Source organism: Microtus pennsylvanicus, chromosome 18 (assembly GCF_037038515.1).
Source record: "Microtus pennsylvanicus isolate mMicPen1 chromosome 18, mMicPen1.hap1, whole genome shotgun sequence".
Taxonomy (NCBI): domain Eukaryota; kingdom Metazoa; phylum Chordata; class Mammalia; order Rodentia; family Cricetidae; genus Microtus; species Microtus pennsylvanicus.
The window spans coordinates 40781489-40788642 of NC_134596.1; positions in this window are offsets into that span (position 1 = coordinate 40781489).

Below are 7154 nucleotides of genomic sequence, written 5' to 3' on the forward strand. Positions count from 1 at the left end.
TTTATAACTATCAGTACAGTTTTTTATCAAATTGGGCAGATTTTCAGTCTTTATATTTTCTTCAAAAACCTGTTTTCCCTCCTCTTCACAGGTTCTGATTCCAGTTACATAGATTTTTAGAGACTGTTAATTTTTATTTTTAACCCATTTAAATTTGTTTTATTCAGAATAAATTCTATGCTATATGCATTAATTTCTTTTCTTTTCTTTTTTTCTCTTGATCTTTTGAGACAGGGTTTCTCTGTGTAGCCTTATTCTTGGTTGCCCTGGAACTTGCTTTGCAGACCAGGCTGGTCTCAAACTCCTCCTGCCTCTGCCTCCCGAGTGCTTGGATTAAAGGTGTGCGCCACCACTGCCCCGGCACGTAAAAAGTTACCTCAAATCTTAAAACAGTGTACATATTTAGTTCCTAACAGTTACAGGACTCCAGTCATCTTGTGTCTGATCTCCTGGAGGCCACATTCACGTAGGTTCTAGCTACATGACCCATGAGCTTACTTCCTTACACACGAGAGAATTCTCTTCAGTCTGTTGTACTCATAGGAGCAATTCCCTTCTGCCTTTACATACACAGAATCAAGGGAGTCCTATTGTATAGTTACAGGCCTTGTGACACTTGAATGTTGGGAAACTTGGAAGCTATTGTAGAATTCCATCTCAAGCTCCACTGGAGCCCTGCCCTGACATTCTTGTTACTTGTAATATCTTACTAGGGAATCCTAACCACTGAAGTTTCCAAATGCGTGTTTGATATCCACATGTTCTATTTTGGTGGTGGCAAGCCATGGACATAGGAAACACTCACTAGACTCGTGTTTCTCCTTCCCCACGTGTATCCCTAGACTCACACTCAGGTCATCAGGCTTGACAGCAGGTGGCTTTTCCTCCTGAGCCCTCTTGGTGCATGTGTGTGTATGCATATCCATGCATATGTGTATATGTGCATATATTCCCCTTTCCTCCCTTCTTCATGTAGTTTCATTTATATCTGAACACGGCCAGCAGTAGTGGTGAACACCTGCAATCCCAGCACCTGGGAGGAGAAGCAGAATCAGGCCTTTAAGAGCACCCTCAGCTACATAGTAAATTCAGGGTCAGCTTGGGTATGTGAGACACCGTCTCAAAACAACAACAACAACAACAAAATATGAACACAATATATTCTCTTTTTTGCTGGCTCTCTCACCTGTTAGCTCTGCGTCCTCTTCTATTACCCGATGCTTCCAGATGCCGATCATGTTTTCCCGTTTCCCAGTGTCTCTATTGTTATTTACCATATTGTAAATATAAAGTGTTTACAGATTTATGTCAAACTAATTTGTAAGATTTTTGTGATGCATCAGCTTTTGAAAAAGCTTGTGGAGAGGAATGTAGCGGTGTTCTACATATCTCAAAATCTCAGCATCTAGAAAATGACAAAAATTCTCACGTCTGTTTCCAAATTCTCTGTCTCTGCCTCACCTGTGGTGTGGCCTCTGGGAATGCCTCTGGACGCGAGGCAGATGTAGAAAGATGACAGACAGCAGTAGTGTTATTATGAAAGATGATTTAAGAGCCCCTCCCCCTTATAAACGTCCCCAAGGCTTCCAAAACTCCCTAGATGATAATTTGAGAACTGCTGGCCTTCCTCATTCTGGATTAGTGCGGAGTCTCTTCTCCCTAGTAGTTTCCTCATTCTGGATTAGTGCAGAGTCTCTTCTCCCTAGTAGTTTCCTCATTCTGGATTAGTGCGGAGTCTCTTCTCCCTAGTAGTTTCCTCATTCTGGATTAGTGCGGAGTCTCTTCTCCCTAGTAGTTTCCTCATTCTGGATTAGTGCGGAGTCTCTTCTCCCTAGTAGTTTCCTCATTCTGGATTACATCGCGCCTCCACTGATAAACTCTTGATGAGTTTCACTTTTAAAGTATAATGTTATTAGCATTTTGTGAAATGCATGAATGTAAATATCTCAGAGGCTCAAAAACAGCACCCACGTGTGCTGTTGTTCTCTCCAGATTGAATATGGGCAGGTAGAAATCCCGTCCAAGCCCTGGGCTTCCTGTCTTGCAAACTCATCTTTTGGGTGTTGGCACCATCACTCCCACAGGGTGAACGCCTTGATTTGGACATGGTCTCGTGCTCTTACAGACTGTCTGGACTCCCTGTTTCTCCTCGGTGGCCTTAGTCTCAATCTCCTCGCTCCTTTATTATATGTCTCTATTGCCTGTGTTATTTTTCTGGCACTTACTTTGGTGACACACACTTTGGGGACGTACACTTTGGGGACGTACACTCTGGGGACGTACACTTTGGGGACACACTTCGGTGACGTACACTTTGGTGATGTACACTTTGGGTACGCACACTTTGGGTACGCACACTTTGGGGACGTACACTTTGGTGACGTACACTTTGGGGACGCACACTTTGGGGACGTACACTTTGGGGACGCACACTTTGGGTACGCACACTTTGGGGACGTACACTTTGGGGACGTACACTTTGGGGACGCACACTTTGGGGACGTACACTTTGGGTACGCACACTTTGGGGACGCACACTTTGGGTACGCACACTTTGGGGACGCACACTTTGGGGACGTACACTTTGGGTACGCACACTTTGGGTACGTACACTTTGGGGACGTACACTTTGGGGACGCACACTTTGGGGACGTACACTTTGGGGACGTACACTTTGGTGACGGACACTTTGGGGACGCACACTTTGGGGACGTACACTTTGGGTACGCACACTTTGGGGACGCACACTTTGGGTACGCACACTTTGGGGACGTACACTTTGGGTACACACACTTTGGGGACGTACACTTTGGGGACGCACACTTTGGTGACGTACACTTTGGGGACGTACACTTTGGTGACGTACACTTTGGGGACGTACACTTTGGGGACGTACACTTTGGGTACGCACACTTTCGGGACACACTTTGGTGATGTACACTTTGAAGCACAGCGCAGGTAATACAAGCCAGAGCCCTGTCGCTGAAAAGCTTCTCTTATATGTGTGTCCTCAAAATTTTTTGGATTTATGTATATGTTTTGCATGAATGTACTTTCAATACAGCATGTGGGTCAGAAGAGGGTGTTGGATCTCTGGGAACTGCAGTCATGGATAGTTGTGATCTGCTCTGTGGGTGATAGCAATCCAAACTAGATAGAGCTCATAAACGCCAAACCGTCTCTCCACTCTTAATGTTTATGTTTTTAATACTATGTTACATACAGCACAGAAAATTGTATCATGAGATAAATTTGAACATAAAATGCCAAATTTTAGCCAAAAAAGAATCACCAAATAATTTTTTTTAAAAAAGCTTCTCTTATAGCCAGCGTGATGGCTCACACCTGTAATCCCTATACTTGAGCAATGAGGTAGGAGGATTGCCATAAATTCAATACCAGCATAGGTTACATAAAGAATTCCAAGCCTGCCTGGGCTACAAAGTGAGACTTGGCCTTAAACAAACAAACAAACAAACGAGTTGTGATTCTAATGGAGGATGTATTTATTTTTAATTTAAATAGATTTATAACTAAAGGTTATGAGTCGCGAGCCCTGAGCAAAAGCTGGTCCTCCCCTTCTCTGGCCTTCCATGGTAAGCTAGAGACTTACAACGCCCTGCCCCCACACTAAGCTGTAGGATCATAACGAACTCCGTACAGTCTAGAGGGAGAGGAGCCAGCAGCACTGAGCCATGGCTCAGACGCCATATCGTTGTGGTAGGGATTTGAGAGAGGTGACCTTTGAGGAATCCGTATTTGTGTCTTTTCTATCCCACAGATGTTGAGAGCAAAAACCTCCCAAAAGGAGAATCTGAGATTCAAGGAGCTTCACAGTTACCTAAAAAGCCTCTGGCCCGAGCAGTAAGAAGCCCGTGGACCCCAGAAGTCCACTATGAAAGCTCAGCCAGGAGTGGGAAGAACCCCCCAGACACTTCCCATTTTGCCCAAGCCCCCAACGAGAGACCAGTGCCATTCAGGAACACAGTTAAACCACTAATGCTCACTGAGAACTTTCAACACACCCAAACACCCACCAGGGAGCCTTCCTCAGAAAACACACTGCCCACCTTGAAGGAGGACAAACTGGGAGGAGCCTTCACAGAGGAATCCCGTGCCAAAACTGACCCAAAGACTCCTGTGTCGGACTCCTCTGAAGGGAGCTATGAACCACTAGATGGCACCATCTCCACTATCTCCGATAAGATGTCTTTAAAGCAGGAATAGCCTTGCCCTCTTCTTCCCTTCCTGTCTGTGTCCGAGCGTGGGGATGGTAGGGTGTGGTCAAGAAGGCGCTCACAGGGGCACTGAGGTTCTCAGGAGCCGCACTCTGGCCCAGACTCTGTAGGGAGTGCACCTCAGGAGACAGGCCAGGGCAGACAGTCATGCGTGGTCACGGACCCAGGCTGCTGCTCTCTGGGTTCGCAGGACTGTCTCGTCTTTTATTTCTGTTGCGTTACCTGCTGAGGAGTGCCTGACTGCTCACGTCAGCTTGTAATAAAGGCACCTCTCATGAAGCCAGTGTGTTGTGTGCCCCCCTCTGTGGTCAGGCTAGTGAAGACTGTGGATCGGTGCAGAAGTGACATTCTCCTCAGTCAGGGACGGAGAGGTGGCGTGGACATGAGCCAGGGGCAAAGCCCTCCTCCCACCCTCATTTTCTGATGTGTGCTCAGGGGGTGCTTCCTAACACCTGAGGTTCACTAATTCTCCAGTGGACATAAACAGTGGCCCTCGGCCTTGGATCCCTGCCAACATAGAGAGAAGCTGAAACAAGGCAGGCTTAGGCTCCAGAGAGCACATGGATTTAAAGATAAACAATTGAAAGATACACCGTTAATCAGACCTGTGCATGAGCCCTAGAGCCTGTCCCTCAAAACAGGGTGTGGCCGTCCTCAGATGAGAGTCAGTCTATAACAAGACCCCAAATAAATGGGAATATTTGTAACTGTAGATATTTAATTCTTCAGGGCTAAAGGCAGAATATGATGAATCAAGTAAACTTACCCAGACAGTAATGGTTCTTGGGGTCCAGGAAAGAACGTTTTGGAACTAGAGGAAATCTGGAGCCTAAGGCTCTAACACGGTGGGAGAACACTGATTAGCCTCTGTGGGAGGCCCTGGGATCGCTCCCCCTGCATGAGAAGGAAGAGGAGAAAGAAGAAATAATAACTATCTGTGAAAGACAGGTTTTGTTTTGTTTGTTTATTTGAATTTTAAGACAGGATTTTGCTAAATTGTCCAGATTGGCCTCACTTGTAATCCTCCTGCCTTAGCTTCCTGGGCATTTGGGATTATAGGGCTTACTGACATTCCTGGCTATAACAATCTTAAATATCATTTTTCCTATGTGGTGCGCGCGCACGCGCGCGCGCGCGTGTGTGTGTGTGTGTGCATGTACACGAGTGCATGAGCTTGCATGCACATGCTTGAAGAGGCCAGAAGATAAGACTAGGGGTTGGTCTTCAAACTGTCTCCTTCTCTCTCAATGGCCAGGAGCTCACCCATTAGGCTAGGCCAGCTGGCCAGCAAGCTCAGGAATCCCTGCCTCCCCAGGGCTATGGGGGCTTGAACCACCACCGCTCACCACACCTGGCTTCTATTCCTTCCTTCCTTTTCTTAAAAAATAAGATTTCTATTGTTTTTAAGTGTGTGTGTGTGTGTGTGTGTTGCGGGGTAGTGGATGTGAATGCAGGTGTCAGCCAGAAGCATTAGGTCCCTTGGAGCTAGAGTCCGAGGTCGTTGTCAGCTGCCTGATATGTGTGCTGGGAACTGAACGCCTGCCCTTCCGGTCAACACACCAGGAGTTTTTGTTTGTTTGTTTGCTGTTGTTGTTGTTTTTTAAGTGAATTGTGGGGATAGAACTCAGGTTTGCATGTTTGCCAAAGCAAGTACTTTGCCAACTGAACCGTTTATCCAACCCTTACATTGACTTATCACTTAAAAAAATGTTAGATAACCAGACAGATGATGCACGACTGAAATTCCAGCTCTACAGACTCAGAGGCAGGAGGATTGCGGATTGGAAGACAGCCTGGGCTACATATTGAGTCTCTGTCTCAAAAACAAAAAAAATGAAAATTGTAATAAAATACGCGTAGCAAAGTTTACTATTTTAACCATTTTTAGGTATAGCACGGGGGCATTAAATACATTTACATAGGAAATTATCCCAGTTCCTATCCAAAACTTTCTAACTCGCACAGCAAACTGAATGGGCTCCACACAGAGACCACAAAACACCCAGGAGAGCTATCCCTCCTGTGGGTCCTGGCCCTCAGGGGTGAGCTCCCTCTCGTGGTGTGAGTCTCGAGCTGGGCCAGGCATTGGTTGAGCTCTCCTGCAATTTCTGCACCACCTTTATCCCAGCACATCTTGTAGGCAGGACAAACTGCAGGTCAAAAGTTTTGTGTCTGGGTTGGTGTCCAAATGCCTCCACTTGAAATCTTGTCTGGTTTCAGGAGACCTTAGGTTCCATCTCCCTCATTCCTAGCTGTCTCAGCCAGGGCCGCTCTCAGAGATTGCTGGGTTTCTCAGAGATGCCCCCAGATTCTAGTCGTTTCTCCCAGTACTCTCTCCCTCCTTCCTCTCTCTACCTCATCCCTCCTGTTCTCATCCCAACCCCATAGCCAGACCCTCCCACCCCACCCCCCACCCAATGGCGATGTCTATTCTGTTTTCCCTTCACCGTGAGATTCATGCGCTCCCTGCTTGAACCCTCCTTGTTACATAGCCTCTCTGGGGCTAGGGATAATCGTAGCATGGTTATCCTTTGGTTTGTGATGAACACCCACTTATAAGTGAGTGTTGCAGGAGCTCCTTCCGCTCCTCCAGCCTATTGACGCTGAGATACCAGCCCATTGGGGCGTGGTCTCTCTCCCTTTAAAAAAGGGGCCACTTCCCTCGCTAGCTCACTTTGGCTTCCGGCTCTGCTTCCAGCAGCTAGGCTCCCTTCCTGATTGCGCAGAAGGCTGTTGTCTGGGACGGTGATCTGTAAGTTTTCCCCTTAAATAAATAACCATTCTATTAATCATAATTCCAAACTGGTATGGGATTGTTTGTGACTTACGCCTTCATCTGGAGCCCAAACATTTGGTTTTAGGACCCCTCCTAATCCCCGCTGGGCTGCCTGCCGCCAGCTGGGTTTGGCACGAGCC